Genomic DNA, 26,982 nt, shown 5'->3' with positions numbered 1-26,982 from the left:
CCATCTAGACCTGGCAACCCTAATCTGTGGCGCAGTCGTATTTGGAATACTGTGTGCACTTCTGGGCGCCAAATTTTAAAAAGGTATTGCAGAGGGGCAAAAGGTGCAGGAAAGGGCAACTAAGATTACCAGAGAGCTGGAACACTTCCCCTAGAGGAGAAAAGGCTCACACATGTGATCTTTTTAGTTTAGAAAAGAATGACTAAGAAGGATCATGATAGAGTTTTGTTAAATTATACCGGTAGTGAAGAACGTAGACAGGGAGCCACTTTTCCTCCCCCTGCCTCACTTCAACAACACTAGAAGTTGGGATCATTCAATGAAATTGATGGGCAGAGATACAGGACAGACAACAGCATCTTTCACAATGTGTAAGTCAACTTATGGAACTCGCTGCCTCAGGATGTGGCAGTGGCCACTGACTTCGATGGCTTTAAAAGGAGATTGGGCATATTCATGGAAGAGGACAAGAAGAGGTCTCTGTCAGTGCCTGTTATCCATGATGGCTGAGTAGAACCCCCCTGCTCAGTGGCCATAGACCAGCGAGGGCCAGTTCTTGTGAGGGCACAAAGAGTGGAAGAAGACGATTGGCCCCATGGGGCTTCCCTTGGGGGCATCTGGCTATTTACTGTTGGAAACAAGATGCTTGCTAGATGGCCTGATCCTTTGGTCTGATCCAGCAGCCCTCTTAAGGCCTGTGTCCTTTGGAATATTCCAACACTGGACATGGATGTAGGGCAGGATTTCTTAACCCTGGGCCCCCAGATGTTATTGGACTATAACTCCCATCACCCCCAGATATGGCCTTTGTGGCTGAGGATGATGGGAGTTGTAGTCCCACAACCTCTGGGGGCCCAAGGTTAAGAAGCCCTGCTGCAGGGTGTTTAATCCCAGGCATCTGGTAACAAGGATGGGGGGAAAGCCTGGGGCTCTAAGGAGGTGGTGATGTACTGCAGACAGTACTCCGTGAGCTGGATCGCTGGCACTGATAAGGCACCGTAAGAGTCTGTCCTTTGGTGCCGCTTTCCGGTGGCCTCCTTTTCTAGCAGGGATCGGTGTGCCAGGCATGACGCCTAGCAGAACTCCTGGGAAGCCCCTGTCCGGCTGCAGGTGCTTGGGCTAGGAGGCCCCTGGCCGCTGCGTGGTTGCTGGCCTGCAATATAAGCCTCTAAAGAGCAGAGCAGAAAGATGAAGAACAGCAGCCTGTTGGAATGGACCGGAAGAAGCCGATCTTGTCACTTCCAGGGTTTCTGCGGAAATTCAAGAGGCTGTCAGTTTGGCAGGCTCACTGTGTGAGGCTGGGTGGGTGGAAAGAAAGGCCTGTGATGGCTGCGGCACCAGCGTGGGGTGGAGGAGGAGGAGGAGGAGGGCGGCTCGACGACGCTGATTCCCCAGCTCTCCACAAAGCAGTTATAAAGATTACAGTCCTTTGGACTCCGGAGAGGAGAGGAGCTCTTTCATCACACACGCGGCCCACGCAGTGTGGATGCAGGAGCCACCCCGCCTGCCTCAGCGGTGCTGGAGGCTTATGCAGAACAGCCGGCGTCTTTTCCCCCACTCTGCCTCTTCAGAACCCGTAAGAAATACAAGTTGACAGGCGGCTGAGTGTAGAATGCTTGCTCTCTGCAGGCCTGGTGCTGCACAGCACAGCTAGGGGCTCTTTGCCGCCCCCCCCCCAAGGAAGCCGTTTGCAAAGACTCACTAATCTGACCTGAAAGGAAAGAAAGGGAAGAGGCAAAGGAGCGGGAGGCACCACGTCACAGCCCACAGGTCTGGCTGATGGGCCCAGGAAAAGTTCCATACAGCCCCTGGGCTCTCCACTTTACAGCACATCTGGGCTGCAGCCCAGAGCAAGCACTTGGGATGGAGGTCATAAGAACAGCCCTGCAGGATCAGGTCCAAGGCCTATCTAGCCCAGCTTCCTGTTTCACACAGTGGACCCCCAGATGCCTCTAAGAAGCTCCCACAGGCAAGAGGTGAAGGCAGGCCCTCTCTTCTGCTGTTGCTCCCCTGCAATTGGCATTCGGGGGCATCCTTCCTCTGAGCCTGGAGGTAGCCTGTGGCCATCAGGACTAGTAGCCACTGGTGGTCCTGCCCTCCATGGGTTTGTCTAAGCCCCACTGAAAGACATCCAAGCTGGCCATCGCCACATCCCATGGCAGAGAATTCTATAGATTAATTATGATATTATGTGACATTATGCACTTCCTTTTGTCAGCCCTAAGTTTCCTGGCAATCAGGGTCAAATCAGGACGGTGCCAAAGCTCTCTCTTGCATGAGGAATGCCCTGGCCACTCCTGTTCCTGACAGCCACGTGACTGGAGGAGGACCAGCAAAGTTAAGTCATCCGGCAGGAATCAGGAGCTCTGGAACGTGGAGGAGACCCTCTCCTTGCTGGATCAGGACATTTAGTCAGACATCCCATTTCTAACAGTGGTCACTCAGATACCCCAATGGGAGGCCCACAAGCACGAGTGGCCCGAGCCTGAGGCCAGGTGACAAAGGCCACCTTCTCCATGACCCTGGGGGGATCCAACCCACCTTTCAAAACCAACCTGGCAAGCCACAAGGGGTGGGGAGGAGGAAAGGTTGCCAGCAGCCTCCTTTTATCTCCTAAGCTTGCAAGGGTCAGATCAGCCCCCAGAAGAGCAGCTCTGAGGGCTGCAGCGGGGGGTGGGTGGGGGTGGGATCTTTCTGTCCTGCTGGCACCCCCAGTAACCCACCACCAGAGGCCACAGTCCCCTCCCCATATCTCATCAAATGACCAGCCGTCACAAGACAGACAGTAAACTGCCCAGAGACGCCAGTTTTGGGCGGCATAGAAATACGTTAGTTAAACAAACAAACAAAGGCAACACCTCTCCTTTGTCCCTAGAATCACATATACAGAGACAGACGTCTGCCTCTCTCAGGACTGAAGCTCCAGCTAGCCATCCACTTAATTGAGCAACTCCAGGCTTCCATATCATGCCACACACACACACTTATCCGCCTTCTGCTGCCACTTGGGAAAGGGAATACTGGGCAAGACAGAGCAGCGATCCCGCTCAGTAACAGGCAGCTTCACAAATCCCATCTGTGAGGAAAGGCCACTCTGGGGAAGCCAGTTTGAGTTTGGGAGAGCGAGACGCCTCCTTTATCCTCTCTGATGAGTCAATTTGCTGGGAAGATACTTTGCTGGCTGGCCAGGAAATGAGCTCTCAAGCCCCCAGGCGGGAGATCAGGAGAAGGAAGCGGATAGGGAGGCTGCCTGCTGTACTCCTCTGGAACCAGAAAATGCCGCTGGGCCCCAGAGTGCATTTTGGAATTTTCACCAGCAAAGAAAGGGATGCTTTTTGTCCGTGCCAGAACATGGACACAATTATTTTTTTTTAAGCAGCCGCAGTGTACAGTGTGGGAGGGGCTGGTTTATAAGTCCTCGTTCCATGTTTCAGCTGTCCCTGGTCTAGCTGCAACACTGACAATGTTTTATAGAAAATAATGAGAGCCAGCATGATGTAGTGGTTAGAGTGTTGGACTAGGACTGGGGAGACCCATGTTCAAATCTCTGTTCAGCCATGAAACTCACTGGGTTTGGGCCAGTCACTTTTCTCTCAGCCAAACCTACCTCACAGGGTGGTTGTGAGGATAAACATAAACCACATACACTGCTTTGGCTCCTTGGAGGAAGAGGAAGATATAAATGATATAATATTATTATTATTTATATATTATTTGATAATGATAATGATGATGATAATAAAAAATAGATAAATATTTTGGCATATTCTGGAAAGATTCCCAGCACTTCAGACTAGAGACAACTCAGAGCAGGGCTACAAAATTCCAGCCCTCAGACAGCTCCCATCATCCCTGACTGTTGACCACTGTGGCTAGGGATGGTGGGTGTTGTGGCCCAACAACAGTTAGAAGGCTGAAGTTGCGCACCCCTGACTGAGAGACTTGCAGAAGACTTTACAGTCCTTAGAGTATTTGCCCTCACAGCAACCCAGTGAGGTAGGCCTCGAAGAGCCTTGTTTTAGAGATGAAAAACTAAGGCTGAAAGAGAGTGCTTTGCTATGGTCAAACCAAACCCTGTAGAGATGGTCCTTCCCTCCCAAAGCTGTCCCTCAAACCAACTGGGGGTGGGTAGAAAGGAAGGGAAGCCCACTCTGTGCCTCTCCTCTTCCAGCAAGCCCACCCAAGAAATGTCTTTCAGGTGCCACAGGGCTCTTGGTCATCGTTGTCAGCACAGCAGCGCCTCTGGAGCATGCCTTACTGAAGTATTTGCTTTGTCGGAAGAGGTAAACTGCCGACGCACACTTTAAAAATAACCTCTCCTAAAGCTCAGGCAATCACGCCCAGAAGTCAAATGGATGTTCTTAGCAGAGTCATCCATCCTTGGCAAGTTTAGGTCTCTCTCTCTCTCTCTCTCTCTCCTGTCTGGATGTCTTGGCGGCAGCAGGTCGAAAGAGAGATTAGCAAAGATTTGGCTGGTTATTTCAAAGCATTACAAAAGCTAGGTGCACTGGCCACCCCGCCGGCCCCAGCCACCAAAATGCCTTTCCCCCAAACAGCATCCAGCACCTCAGGTTGCATCTCCGGACTCTTTCCTCAATGCACAGTTATGTTAAGGGGCATCGTTACAAGTTACGGCTTCCCAGTTAAAGCACAGGCAGCTTTAAAGAGTGCTAGGCGAATTCACAGAGGTTAGGTCTATCATTGCGTATGGCAGCAAAAAAAATCATCTCTTCCTTATTCAGACACACCTCTAGCTGCAAGGTGCTGTGGGGACAGGGAAAGTGTGTGTGTGTGGGGGGGGGGAAATAAATAAAAGGTGGCCATCCTCATCTCAGCCTACATCACCAGCTTTTCTCCCAGGAGGGACCTGGCTGTCTGCCGTTGAAGACAGAGGAATGGATCAAATTTATCTATCAAATTTGTAGACTGCCCCAAACTCCCATCTCTGGGCGGATTTTTCTTCTGGCATATTAGAGGCTCAGAGAGGAGAGCTGGTCTTGTGGTAGTGAGCGTGAATTGTCCCCTTTGCTAAGCAGGGTCCACCTTAGTTTGCATGTGAAGGGGTGGCTACATCTGAGCTCTATAAGATATTCCCCTAAAGCGATGGGACCGTAGCTCAGTGGTAGAGCATCTGCAGAAGGTCCCAGGTTCATTCCTTGGCATCTGATGAGAAGAAATCTCTGCTGCCCATCAGTCATAGGAACATAGGAAGCTGCCATATACTGAGTCAGACCATTGGTCCATCTAGCTCAGTATTATTTACACAAACTGGCAGCAGCTTCTCCAAGGTTGCAGGCAGGAGTCTCTCTCAGCACTCTCTTGGAGTTACCAGGGAGGGAACTTGGAACCTTCTGCTCTTCCCAGAGCGGCTCCATCCCCTGAGGGGAATATCTTGCAGCGTTCACACTTCTTGTCTCCCCTTCATATGCAACCAGGGTGGACCCTGCTTAGCTAAGGGGACAAGTCATACTTGCGACTACAAGGCCAGCTCTCCTCTCATAAGAACAGCCCTGCTGGATTAGGCCCAAGGCCCATCCACTCCAGCATCCTGTTTCACACAGTGGCTCACCAGATGCCTCTGAGAAGCCCACAGTCAGGGGGTGAGGGCAGGCCCCCTCTCCTGCTGTATATGTCAATATAATACTGAGCTAGAGGGACCAAGGGTCTGACTCGGTATAAGGCTGCTTCCTGTGTTCCTATGGGCAGACCAGCTCTCACCAACTGAGAGCCCACTTACGAGCCTGATTCTTTTGTTTTTGTACAGACCAACTGTGCTCCTAGCAAACGGAAGCTGTATGGCAGCCAGCCATGAGCACCATTTAGCAGCACTTGGATCTGAACTCTGGTCTTCCAGGCCAGTCCCACTCCCCACCCCCGGATCACATGGGCAAGAGTCAGCTGGAACCACAGGGCAGAAAGACCTTAGGTATTCCTAAGCCAAGTGCAACGACCTTTCCCCCACCCCATGCCCCCTGACATATATGCCCACTCCAGATCAGAGACTCCGCTCTCCTGACTCTTGAAGCACAACCAGCCAGGAGACCACCACGAAGCAAGTTAAAAACAGAGATGGACTGGGGAACGGAGATGTCCATCCAAGTTGAAAGGAAGGAACGCCAAATTAAGTCTAAAGAGACAGAAAATGCTAGCCATGGCCAAGGGGCGAAGGAGCTGTGAAGGCTACGGAAGATTAGACTTTGCAGGGTTCCTCGGCATTTGTTTTCAGCAGGAATGGCCCTAAATAGCTACCTCAGCAGCAGGCTCCGTTGTCAATCATGCCCCATCCACCCTGGCTGGCCAAGCCATAAATGTCCCTCTTCTCAACGCCTCATTTCTTCAGATCCGGGAATTTTCCAAAGGGCAGGAGCAAGCCACCCAGACTCCGAGGAACACAAACACGATATGAAAAGGCCAAATCACACGGATCCTGTTTTCGAGGCTTTAAATACTGAAAACAAGCTCGTCCAGACAGCCTTGTCTCTCCACATAATCAGCTAGCAAATTAAAGACACAATTTAGGAGCTTCCAAGAGAGGAAAACTGCAATAGACCAGTCAAGCCACAGAAACGTGACCAGAAGCAGAGAGAGAGGGAGAGGGAGACGTGCAAAGAGATTGAGGGTCAACTTTCAATTGCCTTCCCCAGTTGGCAGATGATGCCAGGGTACTGACAACACATTATCTAAATGTGTTGCCCCTGGTTGTGTTGCCCCTGGAGGTTGTGTTGCCCCTAAATGTGTTGCCCCTGGAGCCCCTGGTGGCGCAGTGGTAAAACTTCCGCCCTGTAACCAGAAGGTTGCAAGTTCAATCCTGACCAGGGGCTCAAGGTTGACTCAGCCTTCCATCCTTCCGAGGTCGGTAAAATGAGTACCCAGAATGTTGGGGGGCAATATGCTAAATCATTGTAAACCGCTTAGAGAGCTCCGGCTATAAAGCGGTATATAAATGTAAGTGCTATTGCTATTGCTATTGCTATTGCTAAAGGCCAAACATAAATCGGGGTGTGTGTGTGTGTGTGTGTGTGGTGGGGGGTGGGTATGTGTAATAGTTTTGTGTAGAAAGGGGGAAACCAAGAGAGAGGGGTTAAGGGAGATGGTTCCCTGGACCAATGTTCCCACTAAGACGTGCACATGTGCACATGCACACAAGTTATTTTTAATGTCCGCTCAGTTAATTTTAGATCTCACTAAGGTTGGATCAGGAAAGCCCCATTCTGAATGCACATGCACACACACTGCCCAGGACAAAACTCATTCTGCACACAGATGAGGGCGGGGTAGATAGAGGGAACACTGCCCTGGACCAGCCTCTATCAGGGTCAAACAGTCCATGGTCAGATCTCCCTCCCCACAGCTTTACCCCCTGAAAATAGCTATGGGTAACTCCAATTTTGAACAAAGCAGCACGGTGTGGGTGGGGGGAAGCAGCATTTAAGCCTTCCCCACCTTCTCACTTCATGATTTTCCAAGCTGAAATAACCCCACCAAAGACTTGTGGTGGTGGTGGTGAGACAAGCATGACAGAGCTGGTCACCACATCTAAAAAAGGACATTGTAGAACTGGAGAAGGTGCAGAAGAGGGCAAGCAAGGTGATCAGGGGCCTAGAGCACCTTCCTTATGAGGCAAGGCTACAACACCTGGGGCTTTTTAGTTTAGAAAAAAGATGACTGCGGGAAGACATGATAGAGGTCTATAAAATCATGCATGGTGTGGAGAAAGTGGGTAGAGAGCCGTTCTTCTCCCTCTCCCATAACACTAGAACCAGGGGTCACTCCACTAAATTGATTGCCAGGAAATCTAGGACCAACAAACGGAAGTACTTTTTCACACAACGCATAATCAACTTGTGGAATTCTCTGCCACCAGATGTGGTGACAGCCAACAACCTGGATGGCTTTAAGAGGGGTTTGGATAATTTCATGGAGGAGAGGTCTATCATTGGCTACTAATCAATAGGCCACCTCCAGCCTCAAAGGCAGGATGCCTCTGAGTACCAGTTGCAGGGGAGTGACAGCAGGAGGGAGGGCATGCCCTCAACTCTTTCCTGCCAGTAGGCTTCCAGTGGCATCTGGTGGGTCACTGTGTAAAACAGGATGCTGGACTAGATGGGCCTTGGGCCTGATCCAGCAGGGCTGTTCTTATGAGCGCCTCTCTCTGCATTCCATCAGAGCCCCTGAGAGAGTGCAGGGGTTTCCCAAGCAGAGGTACTTGAAGGGCTCCCGGGGGTACTCAGAACCCTCCTGCCTCCCCACACTGCAGCCACACTCTGTTCTCCAGTCTGAGGGTCGCTGGCTTGAAGTTCACACATTCCCAGCGATGTGTCCCCAGAGGAGAGATGACCCCCACTCCTTTGCTCCTGATTGGCTGACCACATGCTGAAGCTCAGCATACCCCTCCCCTCAGCTTGACTGTCAGGCTTCAGAAAATTAGCACCGAGTACTCCCATTGAAACTAATGAGACAAGTAGACTTCTTCCATTAATTTCACTGGGAGTACTCATAAGTAACTTTGGTCTGGATATAAATCAGTCACTCACATACACACACACAATCTCTATGGGGTGCTGTGGTGATGTGATTTTAAGTTACTGTCCCTTTAAGGGGTTGAAAGTAAGAAACTAGCTGAAAGGGATCAGTGTTTATCTAATGTATACAAGAGAGCAGAGAGCAACAGGAGTTAGTCTTGCTCTGGCTCTTATGATGCCTGCACTGTCTTGAGAAGACTGCTTACAATAAAGAACTTTTATGGACCTTCTCTCTTGCATGTCCTGGATACAAAAAAATTGGCGACGAGGATGGGATCCATACAAGCACACTCATGAGTTAAGCTAACAAAAAAAGTGGAGGGGGGGGGAACCTGCTAGTGTAGGGCCCATATTCTCTCTGATTAATGATATAACTTTTGCACAGAGATAACAACTTTTGATATAACTTTTATTAGTTATTTTATACCTTCTGCACAAAGGTTTCCCTCCTCTCCAGGGAAACCTTTCACACACCCCAAAGAGATTTTGACACTCCATGTGGGGAAGCAACGGGGACAGATGTTTACTCTCATTCAAATTTCCTGGGTTCAGATGGGTGTTGCTCCTTATGAAGACCTGCTGCTGCAGGGAATCACTGGAGAGGGAAGCCCCGGTTGTCTGTGACCCCAGTAAACTGGGGTTCCAAGCAAAAATAAAGAAGGACATGTTCAAATGGGCGCACAGGCGGGCAGTGGGCATGCTTTGACAGCTTCTTTGTGGCAGTTGCCAAGACAGGGAGAGCTGTAGCCTTGGCACCCGTCCCTGCGGCTCGCTTGGCTGGGTAGCATCTATGGCCAGGCCCCCATGTGTGTGTCTCCATGGCCTGACTCTTTCGTGAGAGAGCGGGTGGTCCATGGGAGGAGGGATGTCAGGGCACAGAATTAGTGATTCTGCCCAACACCCCTGTTCAAGGGACAGAGTGGGAAGAGGGCACGCCCCCATGTGACTTTCTCTTTTGATAGGCTGGGACATGGGGGCGTGCCTGTTGCCAGGCAACTGCTTTGCTGGATCAGAGACAGGGGCGGGGCTAGTGCTCAAGGAGGTGGTCAGCGAGGAGCGCCACAGGCACGGAGCGGGCGCAATCCCAGGTATGGAGAACTGCACAAAACTGCGGTCATGGCAGCGTCCGCGTTTGGACCTGTTTCTGCTGCCGAAAGGATGTGGCGGTGAAACTCACTACAAACCAAAGGTTCAAATTAGAGTTTGGTGAGGCAATCTGCAGGTCGCTTTTGCCACCGAACTGTGGTTGCACACATTCAGATCTTCACAAATTAGAACCTCTGTCCCATTTAACTACAGTTTCACGTTACGCACAAATGTGGCCAGTGTGTACTGTGCTCTCTACTGCTGCATCTCTCACACAATTTGTGATCAAGGAACACCCGGAGGTAGCAGAAGCAGCATCTTCTCATCTACAGACTCCCCTCCAAAGACATTGTGTTTCTGGAACACTCTCCCAAGGAGGCTTACCTGGCACCTGCCTTGCTGTCTTTCAGGGACTAAGCACAGTGTTTTTAATTTTGGATGAGAAACATTTTCACAGGGCTGTGAAAGACTAGGATCAAGGAGACTTGAGTTCAAATTCCAAGAAAAGGAGAGCTGGTCTTGTGGTAGCAAGCATGACTTGTCCCTTTAGCTAAGCAGGGTCCACCTTGGTTGCATATGAATGGGAGACGATGTGAGACTGTAAGATCTTCCCCTCAGGGGATGGAGCCGCTCTGGGAAGAGCAGAAGGTTCCAAATTCCCTCCCTGGCATCTCTAAGATAGGGCTGAGAGAGACTCCTGCCTGCAACCTTGGAGAAGCTGCTGCCAGTTTGTGTAAATAATACTGAGCTAGATGGACCAATGGATTGACTCAGTATATGGCAGCTTCCTATGTTCCTAAATCCTCATTCAGCCATGAAACTCACTGAATAACTCTGCCAGTCACTTATCTCTGAGCCTAACCTACCTCACAGGGTTGTTGTGAGGGTAAACATAACCATGTACACCACTCTGGGCTCCTTGGAGGAGTGAGAGAGGGATGTAAACATAAATAATAAATACTGCCAAGATTAAAACCTTCACATCAATCCATTCATATTTAAGGTGCCACTGGACTCCACAGAAGAACTTGGACTGCCTCTTTTGGGGGGAGAACATGCCTCCCCTCCATTTCATGGGGTGCTTTTGAGAGCCCATCACCACTCTTCTGGTTCTGGCTGGGAACCACACTACCCACTTCCTTTTCTAAATGCTCAATGGACATACAGACTCTCTGTTTCTCTGCTCATGGCTGGCATTTGATTTGCAGACTTGAGTCCTGACCAGATTCAACCGCCTTGTCTAAATCCAAAGTGTGCGCTCATCTCGAACGCGAGGCAAGCAAATTGAATTGGCTGCCAATTGTCAGCTGCCAAAATAACCTGGAGAGAGGGACAAGAGGCCAAATGAGAAAGAAGCCACGGCGATGATAAGATTATTTATCCAGGATGACTGGATTCGGAAATAAAAGGCAACAGCTTGCCAGGCGACAAAACACCAATAGGAATGACAAAACAAACAGAAGCAAAGCTGTACGTGACAAAGCTTATCCAACAGCTAGAGAGCAGAAAGAGTCTCCATCCCTAAAAAGGGAACCAAAGGATAGCTCGCAAGTCTAGTTAAAATAAGGAAAAGCCACAATTTCCCATGCAACTCTTCTAATGCAACAACTGCTCAAAATGAAATCTGGGGCCAGCAAAAAGGGGACGCATCTGCTTCCCGATTCACTGGTTGCAATTTGTATGCAGAAACAGATCACCATAAGGTGACCTCCCACAGATCTCCGCATGGCTCTCAGCACCATTTTTCTTCTCAGGACCATCCAGCTTGCGCTCCTAGACACACAGTGGTGTAGCAACACTGAGGTCAGGGCAGCTCTGGGGAGAGAACTGAGATGGCCCCTGCTGCTGCCTCCTGCCTCCGCGGCCCCCATCGTCCGGGGGCCCACCCACCAGCTGGTCTCCCTTTGCTGGGCTGTGATGTGGTCTGAAGACATCACCGCGCTGGCAAGAGCTGCAAGAGCACCACGCTGCCCCACCCCAGAGAGAACAGAGGTGCCAGCAGGGTGACTGCATCCTGGCCCAGCAGAGGGAGGGAGGGAGGGAGGGAGGGAGGGGAGGAGGCCAAGAGTGACAGCAGCAAGAGGTCGCCAGTACTGAGTTAGATGGACCAGTGGCATAAGGCAACTTCCTACGCCCCTATCTTGTGGCATTCCTTGCAACAACCTTGTAAGATCCCCATCTGGCAGCGGAGGCCAAGAATACGACAAATACGTGTATCTATATACTGCTTTTCAACAAAAGTTCCCAAAGCAGTTTACACAGAGAAGTAATAAATAAATAAGATGGCTCCCTGTCCCCAAAGGGCTCACAATCTAAAAAGAAACATCAGATAGACACCAGCAACAGTCACTGGAGGTATTGTGCTGGGGGCGGGTAGGGCCAGTTGCTCTCCCCCTGCTAAATAAAGAGAATCACCACTTTTAAAAGATGCCTCTGCTCAGTTAGCAGGGGAAGAGCAACTTACCTAAATGCCTCCCCACAAACCCATGGCAGAGGCAAGATTCAAAGCAGGGCATGCCAGCTCATCATTACGCACGACTACTTCTCCATGACACCAGTTCTCAACCATGCAATACTCCCTCCAGGCAGGCCAGGTTAAAGGAGAGTTCACTACCCCAAACAGACCACCAAGGAGTTTTGTGTCTGAGCAAGGATTTGAACTCGCCACATGACACAGCCCAGTGAATGAATGGTGCCAAGGGCTGTAGGGTTTTCATTTTTACCTGTGTTGTTTTAATTGCAGAAGGTGCAATATTATCTCCTAGGGGAATTACACAACACAACCGTGTCTTATAAACACAACCGTGTCTTATAACGCCTTCCAAACAACCCGATCATTGTGGCAGAAGTGCTCTCTGTTTGGTTTTTAAAGTGTTACAATTCTCCCTGCTGTTTTTTCCTATGTACTTAAAATATTTATGCCCTGCCTCTCCAGCACACTACTGCTTGGGGCATCTCACAAAATCAGTAAAAGCAGATGCAATATCAAAACAATAGAAAACTAATAAAATTAATTTTCAGACTGACAACTGAAAATAAGACTCAGTTAAAAATAGATTTAAAATTACAAGTTTTAAAAAAACTGAAGCCCACCAGATATACAATGTAGATAACATTAAAACACCTCTCTAAAGACATGAGTCTCTAGCTGTTTCTTAACAATGCTGAGAAAGGGTGGTGGCGGAGCTCTTTCGGGTAGGCGGAGCTCTTTCGGGTAGGCGACTCAAAGCCGAGGGGCCACAGCCGAAAAGGTCCTGTCTCTAGTCTCCGCCAACCAGATCCTCCATTAACGACAGACTGGTACTTGGGGGATTTGAAGAGGGGGCACACTGGGAAGATGGGTGCACAGCCCAACGCTTGGGGTGTTGCCTGATTGCAAACCTCTTATCACAGGATTCGAGGTTCAGTGCAACCCCACAAATTGGTGCCCAAGTCAAAAAGGCCCCATCCCGAGAGAAGCGGAGATTCTTCTCTTCCACAGCATAGATTGGCACGTGTCAAGTCAGCAGCAGAACCCAGGAGTCCTGCAGCATCATCTCCCCCTCCCTGCCAAACCATGTTCACTGGACCACACTGTTCTTCAGAGAAAAGCCATCTGTTCACCCCGAAGACACACACGCACACTTCCCTGGCCTTTGGAGCAGTGGGCGGGCGGGGGTGGGGGGGACTGCTAGGCTGGTGGCCTTTGGATGAAGAGGTCTGCGAGAGGGAGGAAGACCAGACTGGACTCGAAGGGGAGCAGAAAATATTTCAGGAAGGCAATCTGTGGGGTCTCTCTTTCTCTCTGCTTTCATTGTGGCCAGAGGAGAGCGGGTCTTGCAGGAACACACATGAATTGTCCCTTTTGCTAAAAAGAATCTTGCTTGGTTTGGGTGGGTGACTACACATGAGCATTGTCTACTGTAAGATCTTCCCCTTAGAGGACGAGGCCATAGCTCAGTGGAGAGTATCTGTTTGCATGCAGAAGGTCCCAGGTTCATTCCTTGCTAGCATCACCGGGCAGGGCAGAGAAAAACTCCTGCCTGAAACCTTAGAGAGCTGCTGCCAGTCAGTGTAGGCAGTACGGAGCTAGACGGACCAATGGTCAGACTCAGTATTAGGCAGCTTCCTACGCTCCAAATAACAAGGGACGAGAAGCAGGTAGAGGGGAGTGCACTCATCCATCTGCTTCCTGCTCTCCCGTTAAAAAGCAAAAAAGCACATCTCCCCACAGGAGACCAGGTGCCACTTCTCACCCTGTGCAAGCCACAGCGTGAAAAGCGCCACATCGCATCTTGCACGTGCTCATGACTGATTCATGACTGTACCCTCGGATTCCGACTAAGAGAAAGAGAACGCTGGGGTCGGAACGAAAGACAAGCCCCGCAAACAGTTGGGTTAGTCTGTCAAAAAGCCCAGGATTTCGCAGGATTCAAGACCTTACATCTGCTTTCTCTCACAGACAGAGGCAACTGGGAAACTCGCTCCTTAGATCCCAGCTCCCAACGGGCACCCTGACAGACCGCACGGGAATAAGAGCGCAAGGACTGCCCTCCGGGTCCATCTGCTGCGGCGCGCCCGCCCCTTTCCCCCACCTGGCTCAGCCCCGCACACGCCTGCAGGCTGGACTCTGCCCTGGCCACCACTGCCAGAGGTGCCTCCCTCCCTCTTTTCACCTCCCGGCTGCTGCCCGCTTGCAAGAGGCATGGAGGAAAACCCCGTCTCAGGAGCCGGGAGGAGCGGGGGTTGGCATCCCCCGGCAGCCCTCCCTGGCCGGCATAGTGGCGCCCTCCGGCGAAGAGGGAGGGAAGGGCGCCTCCCGCGAGGGAAGAGGTGCCCAGCAGCAGGAAGCATCCCTCTGCCCTGACCAGCCAGGGGCCAGAGAGGGGACCCGCGGCGGCGGCGTCCAGCTGCTCCCCTGGCCGGGCGGGGGCGCTGCACACCGCCAGAGGCGCAGCAGCCCGAGCCCTCGCGGGGCTGCTCTCCCTGCTGCGGCCGCCGAGCCCTCCCGCGCCCACAACCTCACCTGCTGGCCCGGCCTGCTGGCTCTTCCATCTTCCCTGCACGGCACTGTCTCTTTTCCTGCAGCTGCTGCTGCTTCGCTCCTGTCCCGCTCTGCCTCCTGCCAGCAGCCCAGCCGCGGCGCATCGCCGGCGCCTGCCCGGCAGCCAAGCGCACGCTGCTCGCAGGAACCTGGGCTCGAGCCGAGCCAAGCCGAGCCGTGCGGCGACGCAGGCGCCTAAGCCTTTCCCGCCTGCCCAGCCGGCGGCGGCGGCGGCGGCGGCGCGCACAGCACAGGTGCGCTTCTGGGGTGGTGGAGCGAGCGCGCCTCCCTGCTCGCTGCCAACCTGCTGCTCTTCCAAAGGAAGCTCCGCCGAGGCAGCTCCTCCTCCTGGTCATCTCGCTCCTAGGGAAGGAGGAGGCGCGGGAGGACCACCACGGCACCCCGCATGTTTACTCGGAAGTGAGCCTTGCTCGGCTCCTGAGGAAGCCCACGTCTGGTGGTTATCAATATGCAAGGAGTGTTCAGGGCTGGCTGGCTGGCTGTGTGCAGCACACAGAATGATAAAATCGTAGTGTTGAAGGGGACCGCAGAGGGCTTCTAGTTTAACCAGCGTGGTGTAGTGGTTCGAGTGCTGGACTAGGACCGGGGAGACCCGAGTTCAAATCCCCTTTCAGCCATGAGACTTGCTGGGTGACTCTGGGCCAGTCGCTTCTCTCTCAGCCTAACCTACTTCACAGGGTTGTTGTGAAGAGAAACTTGAGTATGTAGTACACCACTCTGGGCTCCTTGGAAGAAGAGCGGGATATAAATGTAAAATAATAATAATACAACCTCCCTGACCAGCCTTTCTTTGGAAACCTCCAAGGAAGGAGAGCCGTCAAATTGTATCCTGCAAACTGTTCCACTGCTCCATTCCCCTACTCTTACCGTGAAGAGATTCCTCCTAATAAGTACCCCAAATCCGTTTCCTTGTCATTTTAATCCATTGGTTCCAGTCCTCAGGAGCCACAAAGAACAAGTCTACTCCTTGTCCTGCGTGATATCTGAAGATGGCGACCATATCCGCCCTGAGTCTTCTCTCCTTCAGACCAAGCTTATCCAGCTCCCTCAACTGCTGTTCGCAGGACTTCCTTCCCAGACCCCCTCGCCCATCTTTGTGGTTGTCCACCTCTGAATCTGGGCCAGTTGATCAACTCCTTTCTTAAAATGTGGAGCTCAGAACTGGACAGAGTTTCCCCAGCGAGGTCTGGCCACTGCCAGCACAGAACATAGTTGAACCTTTACTTTTTTAAACTGGACACTCTGCCTCTGTTAAACACAGCCTAAGATGGCCTTTGCTTTTTGAGCAGCTGCATCACACTGCTGGCTCATGTTCAATAATCTGTGGTCCACTAAAAACACCGGGGACCCTTTCACATGTACTGCTGCCAGCTCGGCTCTCCCTCAACCTGCAATTGTGTATTTATTTATTTCTTGGAAATAATTATACCCCACCCTCCAGTATACTACTGCTCAGCTCTTTGGTTCTTCTTACCCAGATTCAGGTCTTTACATTTGTCTCTGTTGTTGAATGAGATCTTGCCAGCTTTGACCCAGTATTCGAGCCCATCTAGGTTGACAACCCTGTGAGGTAGATTAGGCTGAGAGAGAGTAAACTGGCCCCATGTCACCCAGTGAACTTCATGGTTGAGCAGGGAAGGATTTGATCCCAGATCTCCTCCACCCAACTGCTATGCCACACTGACTCTAAGCCTGCTCAGGCTCTGTTCTAGCCAGCCACGTTTACTCAGAAGGATCTGAAGGAAGCTTTGTGGAGTGCAGTGAAACTTGCTTCCATACAAAAATGCTCCAGTTGCAACCTTGGCAAGATCTGCAGCTTGGATACTTCCAACGTAATAATAATATTTCTTTGGGAGTCAATCCTCAGTTTAGTGGTGCTTACTCCCACGGAAGTGTGTATTGGTTTGCAGAGGAGGGATGATGGGCATTGTTGTCCAACAATATCTACAGACTCAAGCTTGGGAATCCCCAGTAAGTATATAGGATTGCAAGTGTGGGGGAGGGCAACGTTTTTTTCACTTAAGGGGCACGATGGGGCTGGTTCAAGGGTCAGGGTCAGGCCCAGGGAGGTTGTCAGCAGGGTGGGGACAGGCTCTGCTGGTGACTCCTCCCCCAAGGCATGGGTCAGCCACGCCCCCTGCATTGAGGTCACACACAGGGGGCGTGGCCAGCACCCAGAAGTGGCCCTGCAGAGACCCTCTCTCCTGTCCCAGTCAGCAGCTGAGTGTTTGTGCTTTGTCTCCTGGTGCTTTGTTCACCAGCTGGGAAGAGGTGGGCACAGGGCTGAGCCTCGTGCTCCCAGCCAGCGAGAGCTTCATTTGCCAGCTGGGTGCAGCAGGAGGATAAGGGGGTGTCCTGGGGAATGGGGGTGGCGCTGTGGCAGCCCCTCTGATCCCAGCGGTCCAGAGACATTTGCCCCCCCCGTCCAATGGTGGCTATGCCACTGGTCAGGCCCACAGCAACCATCAGGCTGTGTGTGTGCGTGCACGTGCGCACACACACGCACACACACGCCTGCCCTTTGACATGGGCCAAGAAAAGAATCTGGCCCACCGCCATTGGCACTCAGCCTGCAGCCTCCCGTAGTTCAAACGAGCGCATTACCGCATTCCAAGCCAGCCGTGACAAATCAGTGTGTGCCGATTTACACAGAGGGCAGCTCTGCCTTCCTTAACAAGCCCAGCAGAATCTATGCATCAAACGATGCCCAGTATTGATCTTTGCAGCACCGTCCCAGGATCTCAAATCCATATTGCGAAGACTGAACTGCTGGGCTGGAATATGAAGCACAGAACTGCCATCAAGACACACGGGAGCACCACTTGGCAGCAAAAGCCAATACAATGTGTAGGTATTTGTTCATCTGTAATCTCGAAGCAATGTGGACACTGACAAGCGCTATGCTCCATTCATAATGTGGGAGACCTTCACAAACTGCTGAAATGGTCTCAGGCAGGGAAAACAGCAGCCATGGGAAAGGAGCATTTTTGCTGAGATGGCGGTTGGGGGTGGACCATGTTTTCATTCTGAAGTCTGGAAGAAATGGGGCCACACACCAATTAAATTCACTTGGGGGGGAAGAGAGACCTCACAAGTACCTTTCTAGGGAGTTTTAGCTTATCCAAGAGCAGTTTTGTACTCTGAGGCCCCCCAGTTGAAAATGTTAGCATTTTGGATAAATTTTGATAAGTCAAAACCATCTAACATGGCTCTTCCTTTGGTATTCCACAAAATCCCATCTGCAGGTTACCGTGAACTACAAGTCTCTACACTGTGGCTTCCCCGCCAGGTGCCTGTCCCTCAGTCCCTCAGCCCAGTCCTAAGCATGCCTACTTAGAAGTAAACCCCACAAGAGTTCAGGGCGCTTTCCAGACTAGACCCTACAACAGGGTCAGGACGCATCTCGGGAGTGTGCTTCCACACTTCCTGTGTTGTGAAACTGCAGTCCCTATGCAGACATCAAGGTGCCGTTCACCTTCCCACTGCCTTGTTTCGAATTTAATCGCTGCAATATAGAGCTAGGACGTCATATATCTGGCATAGGGAAGTTGCTGTTTTTTCGGGTTGTTAGTTGCTGCGAGACTGCTCCCCCCTGCTGTTTACGTTTCGAATGTGACTTGCCCAAACGGAGGCATTTTGCTGCTGTTCCAGCAGCTAGTCTGGAAAGCGCCCAGCAGGACTTACTGGGGAGCAGTTCCCAGAATCAGGGCCGGCCTTTGGGCTTTTGGCACTCTGGGCCCAAAGTATGAATCTGCCCCTGCCCCAGCTGAGAAAGGAAGAGCCCTGAGTGTGCCAAGTGGCCAGGAGCAGTGCAGAGGGGCCGGCTGCTGCTCCTCCTCCACCCTCAAGCCTGGAGTCACCCTGCACCTCACCTCCTCAGCACCAGGAGGCCACGGCAAGTCTGCACCAGGCAAGTGGCTCACTTGCGCCAGAGCACTGGAAGGAAGAGAGCGGAGGGTGGGTGGACAGGCTGTGCAGCAGCTGGTTTACTGGCTCCTTGTGAGGACGGAGCTCTTGCTCCACCCTCATAAGCCTGCAGGGCATGTCAGCCAGTGTCTTGCATACAGCACAGCGCCCCGCCAATCCAAGAGCACCCATTCTGGGCCTCTCCAGACTGTGTACATGCAGCTAAAGAGCTTATAGAGAGGCTCTTTTATTCTCAATGGGAGGCTCGTCACTGCAGCAATGGCACAGATCATTTGTAGTGACAGAGGCTCTGTGAGCTCCATGACTACTAACTAGCAGTGTGGGCACACTTGGGAGATGGATGGAAGGAGCGTACACATCTGCTCTTGGATCAGGGGAGCACGGTGCTGTATGGAAGCCAGTGGATAGAACTCATGAGACATCTAGGACTGGGTTCAAGGATCCACTCGGGCACATGGGGCTTTGCTGGAGCACATGCTTGACATGGTCCAGCCCAGGAGCTCCATCAGTCACCACCGTCACCACCACCACCACCTCCTCGGTCTCCTCTTCCTCCTCCTCTGCTGCCACCGTTGCCTCATCAATGAAGGGCCCAGCAGGGGTGGCAGCTGAGGCCTTGGTGCCCCTTACAGCAGGGTGCTCCAGGTGACCATACGGATGGACTGTCCCTGCCCAAAGGAGTCCAGCCCAGCCTTCCCTTCCACCAGTCACACCTTCCATATTTAATGAAGATTTTCTTGGGGCACGACACTGGACTCGGTACAATCTCAGCCACATGGCCAAATCAAAGGGGAAACGAGAAAGGAAAGCCCACCCTGCTTTCAGGACTTACAAATCAGAGATTCTATTTCCGCGCAGAGTTAAGGGATGGGGCTTGAAGGAGAGCATTTAAATGCTTTCAAACAGTCCATCATAGATAAGGACAACATGAAAGGACTTGTGCCTACCAGTTAACGTTAAAGATAAGGAAGTCTTCTAATGATCATGTCAAAGCTGGGTGGATAAAAGGCTGAACGTTTCCGTCACTGAAGCAAAGTGACAATCCCATTTTTTATGAAATGCTCTGCTGGGATCAGAGCACCTTGGAATCTCAAATCCATTTCAGCCAAGCCAGACTGTCAGAGAGGCCGGAGCTAACCTCCATTTTGGGCAAGCAGGATGGTCCTGTAGGCAGGGCATGTGCTTGGAGCCTGGGAAAAACCAGAAACAGCACACAGGGCTTCTTGCATTTTCAAAGAAAAAAACGGCCAGATAGGCAACCCTTTGGGGAAGCAAGCGTGAATTGTCCCCTTTACTATGCATGGTCTGCCTCGGTTTACATTTGGATGGGCAACTACAAGTGAGCACTGCAAGATCTTCCCCTCAGGGGATGGGACAGTAGTAAAGTGGTAGAGCATCTGCTTTGCATGCATAAGATCCCGGCCTCACTCCCTCGCAGCAGCTCCAGGGAGGGCTGGGAGAGACTCCTGCCTCCTGAAACCTTGGAGAGGTGGGTTGCAGAACCACCCAGAGAGAAGGCGACCTTAGACTTAATCCTAAGTGGTGCCCTGGACCTGCTATGAGATGTCAAAGTTGTAGAACCACTGAAGAACAGTCAGTGACCATAGTTTGATCCAGTTCAGCTTATAAGTGAGTGGAGCACTGCCAAGGAAGTCTAACACAGATGCGTTGGACTTCAGAAGTGGAAACTTCTCAAAAATAAGGGGACTGGTAAAAAGGAAGCTGAAAGGGCAAGTCAGGAGGGTCTAATTACTCCAGAAAGCATGGAACTTATTTAAAAGCACAGTAATAGAAGCACAGTTGGAATGTATACCAAGAAGAAGGAAAGGTACCACCAAGTTCAGGAGGATGCCAGCATGGCTAACAAGTAAAGTCAGGGAAGCTATAAAAGGGGAGAAGACTTCTTTCAGAAAATGGACTTAGAAGCAACTATCAATTGCTGCCAGTCAGCCCATATAGCCTCTTTTTTTTTTTTTTTCACCAGCTGTTTATAACATCTTCCTTCAGAAAATGGAAGTCCTGCTCAAATGAAGAGAACAGGAAGGAACATAAACTCTGGCAAAAGAAATGCAAGGAGACAATCAGGGATGCAAAGAAAGAGTTTGAGGGGCATACAGCTAGAAGTGTCAAGGGGAATAACAAAAATGTCTTTAAATATATCAGTAGCAGAAAACCTACCAGGGAGGTTTTCCAGTTGACATAATATACCTGGACTTCCAAAAAGCTCTCGACAAAGTTCCTCATGAAAGACTCTTGAGGAAACTTAGCAGTAATGGGATAAGGGGACAAGTAGATGTATGGATTGCTAACTGGTTGAAGGTCAAGAAACAGAGGGTAGGTATAAACAGAGAGGAAGTAAGGAGGGAAGTGAGAAGTGGGGTCCCCCAGGGATCTGTTCTGGGACCGGTGCTTTTTAATTTATTCATAAATGATTTAAAAGAAGGGATAAGCAGTGAGGTGGCCAAATTTGCAGATGATACCAAACTATTTAGGGTAGTGAAATCCAAAACAGATTGTGAGGAGCTCCAAGAGGATCTCTCCAAATTGGGTGAGTGGGCGACAAAATGGCATACGTGGTTCAGTGTTGGCAAGTGTAAAGTGATGCACATTGGGACAAAAAACCCCAACTTCAAGTATAGATTGATGGGATCTGAGCTGTCAGTGACTGACCAGGAGAGGGATCTTGGGGTTGTGGTGGACAGCTCATTGAAAGTGTCGACTCAGTGTGCGGGCTGTGAAAAAGGACAATTCCATGCTAGGGGTCATTAGGAAGGGGATTGATAACAGCTAATATTATGATGCCCTTATACAAAACTATGGTACGACCACACTTGGAGTATTGCATATAATTCCGGTCACCACATCTAAAAAAGGACACTGTAGAACTGGAAAAGGTGCAGAAGAGGGCAACCAAGATGATCAGGAGCCTAGAGCACCTTCCTCTTCCTTAGAGGCAAGATTACAACACCTGAGGCTTTTTAGTTTAGAAAAAAGACTGCAGAGAGACATAATAAAAGTCTATAAAGTCATGCATGGCGTGGAGAAAGTGGATAGAGAGAAATTTTTCTCCCTCTCACATAACACTAGAACCAGGGGTCATCCCATGAAATTGATTGTCATGAAATCTAGGACCAACAAACGGAAGTACTTTTTCACACAACGCATAATCAACTTGTGGAATTCTCTACCACAAGATGTGGTGACAGCCAACAACCTGGATGGCTTTAAGAGGGGTTTGGATAACTTCATGGAGGAGAGGTCTATCAACAGCTACTACTATAGGCCACCTTCAGTCTCAGAGGCAGGATGCTTCTAAGTACCAGTTACAGGGGAGTAACAGTGGGAGAGAGGGCATGCCCTCAACTCCTGCCTGTAGGCTCACAGTGGCATCTGGTGGGCCACTGTGTGAAACAGGATGGTGGACTAGATGGGCCTTGGGCCTGATCCAACAGGCCTGTTCTTATGATGTGATTTGACCCTTAGATGATGAGGGTGTGAAAGGGATTATTAAGGAGGATAAGGAGATGGCAGAGAAGCTGAATGAGTTCTTTGCATCTGTCTTCGCAGCGGAAGATACTGACCATATACCTACCAGACAGCATCCACCCAAGATTTCTGAAGGAACTCAAATGAGAAATTGCTGATCTCCTTGCAAAAATATGTAACTTATCCCAACAATCATGCTCTATACCAGAGAACTGGAGAGTAGCTAATATCATTCAAATTTTCAAAAAGGGATATGCAGGGGGATCTGGGAAACTACAGGCCAGTTAGCTTAACTTCTGTGCCAGGTACAGTGATGGAAAGCATACTTAAGGACAAAACTGTTAAACATATAGAAGAACAGACCCTGCTGAAGAAGAACCAGCATGGCTTCTGCAAGGGCAAGTCTTGCTTCACTAACCTTTTGGAATTCTTGGAGAGTGTCATCAGGCATGTGGATAAAGTATACATTTTATACTTGGGCTTCCAAAAAGATTTTGACAAAGTTCCACACCAAAGGCTTTTGAGTAAACCTAGCAGTCATGGGATAAGGGGACAGGTTCATGTGTGTACTGGTAACTGGTTGAGGGACAGGAAACAGAGGGTAGGAATAAATGGGCAGTTTTCACAATGGAGGGAAGTAAGAAGTGGAGTCCCTCAGGGATCTGTACCGGGACCAGTGCTCTTTAACTTGTTCATAAATGATCTAGAAGTTGGGGTAACCAGTGAAGTGGTCAAATCTGCAGATTACACTAAACTATTTAGGGTAGTGAAATCCAAAACAGATTGTGAGGAGCTTCAAAAGTGGAGAGAGAGGTGACTGTAGTCACCTCTTTTCCAAACTAAAAAGCCCTCACAATACTAGAACCAGGGATCATCCCCAGTGTTCTAACAGTGATTCCCAGATGTTGTTGACTACGACTCCCAGAATCCCCAGCTGCAATGGCTTTTGCTTGGGGGGTTACGGGAGTTGTAGTCCACAACATCTGGGAACCCCTGTTAGAGAGAACACTGCTCCCGGACCCATTTTAGACACTCTACTCATGGAGAGCACCTTGTGTATAATGTCTGATTCAGGCTTTAACAAGCAGAACATTTTGTTTCCTTCTCACATTTCAAGGGCCTGCTTGAAAATAAAGATCTTTATAAGGAAAACCTGTTATGAAATCCAACAGATTCTGACCCAATATTACACAATTATATATATGGTATAGACACAGTCTGAATGGCCTTGGGATGCATTAATCGCTTATTTAGTTCCATCCAGATTTAATCATCACTGGGGAAATGCCAGAATGCCCAAGCTGACTGACTGTGACAGAACTCAGACCTCCATCCTTCTGAAGTGAAAATATATCACTCCACAATGGCTAACAGGCCCGCCCTTCACCAATTCCCTAATCTTATCTGACACAGGAGATTTGCATCTCACCACCCAGAGAGGAGGAAATTAAAATACTCTTAAACTACGGACAGGTGTCAGACTCACATCTGGGCCCAGCTCACCCCCTCTGTCATGTCTTTAAAGCTAGAAGGGAAAGGCCTGGCCAGTGTTCACCATTTCCCTTCTGCAAATGGGTGTTCCAGGGAAGGAGCTGTAGAAATTAAAGCTCTCTTGGCCAAGGACCTGCCTACTGATAATCTAAGGTAAAACTCAGTGCTAGTCAGTTAGTAAATGCTTTTGTATTTTCTTTTGAATTCCTTCCTATGTGTCTTTCTTTGCATCCAGTTTCAACCTATCCCGCCCTCCCCCAATTCCTTATTCTATGTGCAACCCTTGTTTCTTAATAAAGTTTATATATTTAGAAGTGGCTTCAGTCCGATTTAACAGGTTCTGGAGGATAACTTGCAAAACTCTTCCCCATGTGCCTCCTAAGATCAGTTGCTACTGTTGAGTTGTTTTCAGAATAATATTTTGTTGTCTAGAGCTGGGTTGTGTGGAGTCTGTACAGTGCCTCCAAGACTCAAGCCAGACAGTTTTAGGTTGTTGGAGCTGTGTCTAAGCTAGGTCAGTGGATTTAGATCAGTCTTCAACTGGTGGCGTGGCAGCTTACCTTGAAGGATCAGTGCACTCCTAGATTTTGGATCAGAGCAATTTCTCTACTGAGGGTAGATTCCAGGAAAGCAACATATCCAGGTAGCACTGAATAAGACCCTTCCCCATCTGAAGTGCTGGGTGTTTTCTACACAGGGCTTTTAGCTTGAATCTCCTGCAGAATGGAGGGTGTGAATTCACATATCAGCTAGATTTACCCCCAAGGTCCTTGTGAGCTATCAGGGAGCACTTCACACACAATTCGGGTGTTTCATTGCACATTAGTGTAGCCCAATTTATATCCAGGGTAAAAAAATCCGCTTCTTGCATCAGTTTTTTGAGGCAACTTCGAACTCAGTTAAGCCTCGTGGTAAAGCCTGCTGTGTGAAAAACACCCTGAAGAGCAGTTGCCAGTCTGTGCAAATTAAATAGAGCAAAATTCGGACTCGGTAGAAGACACACAAGCTCCTCTAGCATTTCTGTCTGTCATGCTGCTGTTCGAGGAATTTTCCTTTGGAGTAGCAGGACACAGGGCTCGTCGCTCTGCTTTTGAATATTTAGAATGTTACTGGAGGAAAGGGGGAAGAAAGGAGAGGGCCCCATAACTCAGTAACAGCCCCTGCTTGATCCCTTGGAGAGCTGCTGCCAATCAGATCAGATAATACCAGCTGGGCATGTGAGAGAGCTCCAGGTTCAATCTCCAGTTAAATCAATCCAGAATTTTCACTTGAGGCACAAATGGCCAGGCTCAAACTATTATACTTCGGACACATTATGCGAAGACCCAGCTCCCTTGAGAAGTCCATAATGCTGGGGAAAGTTGAAGGAAAGAGAAGAAGAGGATGACCAGCAGCAAGGTGGATGGACTTGATTAAGAACATTTAGCTAAAAGTATCAAGGGGAATAACAAAAACTTCTTTAAATACATCAGAAGCAGGAAACCTGCCAGGGAGGCAGTTGGACCATTAGACAATGAGGGAGTGAAAGGGATTATTAAGGAGGATATGGAGGTTGCAGAGAAGCTAAACAAGTTCTTTGCGTCTGTCTTCACGGCAGAGGATACTGAGCATATACCTGTTCCTGAACCAGGTTTTTCGAGGATGGCAGCTAAAGAACTGAGTCAGATAGAAGTGACGAGAGATGATGTTCTAAACTGAAAACTAACAAATCACCAGGGCTGGATGGCATCCATCTAAGAGTCCTCAAAGAATTCAAATGTGAAATTGTTGACTAGGGATGTCCACGGAACCATGAAGGTCTGGTCCGGCACTGGGGGGAGTGTCGCTTTAAGAGTGGGGGGTAGTACTTACCCCCCGCCCGCCCGCCGCTCTTCCTCCTCCGGTGCTGGACTTTGTTAAAACATTTTTGGGGCAGCAGAGTTCCTCCCTGCCACCCCTGCCCCTGTCATTGCCGGAAGAGCTTCCCAAAGTTCCAAGGAGTAGAAGCTGGCGGCGGGTGCATGCGCCCGGTGTGCACGCGCCCATTGCTGCTGCCAGCGCATGCCGCATATGTCACAATGATGTATGCGGTGCGCGCACCACGCGCCGGGTGCATGCGCCCGCCGCCAGCTTCTACTCCTTAGAACTTTGGGAAGCTCTTCAGGCAACGAAGGGGGCAGGGGTGGCAGGGAAGAACTCTGCCACCCCAAAAATATTTTAACAAAGTCCAGCACCAGAGGGGGAAGAGCGGCGGGGATGTGTGTAAGTACTACCCCCCGCTCTTAAAGCGACACTCCCCCCTAGTGCCGGACCTCCGGACCAGCCAAATTCCGGACCAGTCCGGAGGCCTTTTGTATGGCCCGAGACTGGTCTGTGCACACCCCTATTGTTGACCTCCTTGCTAAAATATATAACTTATCCCTGCAGTCAGGTTCTGTACCAGAGGACTGGAGAGTAGCAAATGTAACACCGATTCTTAAGAAGGGATCCAGGGGTGATCCGGGAAATTACAGGCCAGTTAGCTTAACATCCGTTCCAGGCAAATTGATGGAAAGCATCCTCAAGGATAAAATTGTAAAGCACATAGAAGAACAGGCCCTGCTGGGAGTGAACCAGCATGGGTTCCGCAAAGGTAAATCTTGCTTCACTTTTGGAGTTCTTTGAGAGTGTCAACAAGTGTGTGGATCAAGGTGATCCAGTTGACATAGTATACCTGGATTTCCAAAAAGCTTTTGACAAAGTTCCTCATCAACGACTCCTGAAGAAACTTAGCCGTCATGGATAAGGGGACAAGTACATGTGTGGATTGCTAACTGGTTGAAAGACAGGAAACAGAGGGTAGGTATAAATGGAGAGTTTTCGCAATGGAGGGAAGTAAGAAGTGGGGTCCCCCAGGGATCTGTACTGGGACTGGTGCTTTTTAATTTATTCAGAAATGATCAAGAAGTAGGGGTAAGTAGCGATGTGGCCAGATTTGCAGACGATACCAAACTGTTTTGGGTAGTGAAATCCATAACTGACTGTGAAGAGCTCCAAAAGGATCTCTCCAAACTGAGTGAGTGGGTGACAAATGGCAAATGCACTTCAATGTTGGCAAGTGTAAAGTGATGCACATTGGGACGAAGAACCCCAACTTCAAGTATATGATGATGGGATCTGAGCTGTTGGTGAATGACCAGGAGAGGGATCTTGGGGTCATAGTGGACAGCTCTTTGAAAGTGTCGACTCAATGTGCGGCAGCTGTTAAAACGGCCAATTCCATGCTAGGGATCATTAGGAAGGGGATTGAAAATAAAACTGCTAATATTATCATGCCCTTATACGAAACTATGGTGCGGCCACACCTGGAGTACTGCGTACAATTCTGGTCACCACATCTAAAAAAGGACATTGTAGAACTGGAAAAGGTGCAGAAGAGGGCAACCAAGATGATCAAGGGCCTAGAGC

The 26,982-nt window shown here is 50.0% G+C and overlaps 1 protein-coding gene across 1 annotated transcript in view; it reads right to left on the bottom strand.

Moving 5' to 3' along the window:
• LINGO3 (leucine rich repeat and Ig domain containing 3) overlaps positions 1-14,909 on the bottom strand; it is an 82,824-nt gene extending 67,915 nt beyond the window's left edge. Inside the window, exon 1 of the mRNA XM_053296925.1 lies at positions 14,614-14,909. The gene's annotated coding sequence lies outside the window, so the exon portion shown is untranslated. The remainder of the gene's footprint in view (positions 1-14,613) is intronic.
• Between the last annotated feature and the right edge of the window lie 12,073 nt (positions 14,910-26,982).

This window comes from Hemicordylus capensis, chromosome 2 (assembly GCF_027244095.1).
Source record: "Hemicordylus capensis ecotype Gifberg chromosome 2, rHemCap1.1.pri, whole genome shotgun sequence".
Taxonomy (NCBI): domain Eukaryota; kingdom Metazoa; phylum Chordata; class Lepidosauria; order Squamata; family Cordylidae; genus Hemicordylus; species Hemicordylus capensis.
This window is presented reverse-complemented; position numbering and strand designations above follow the sequence as displayed.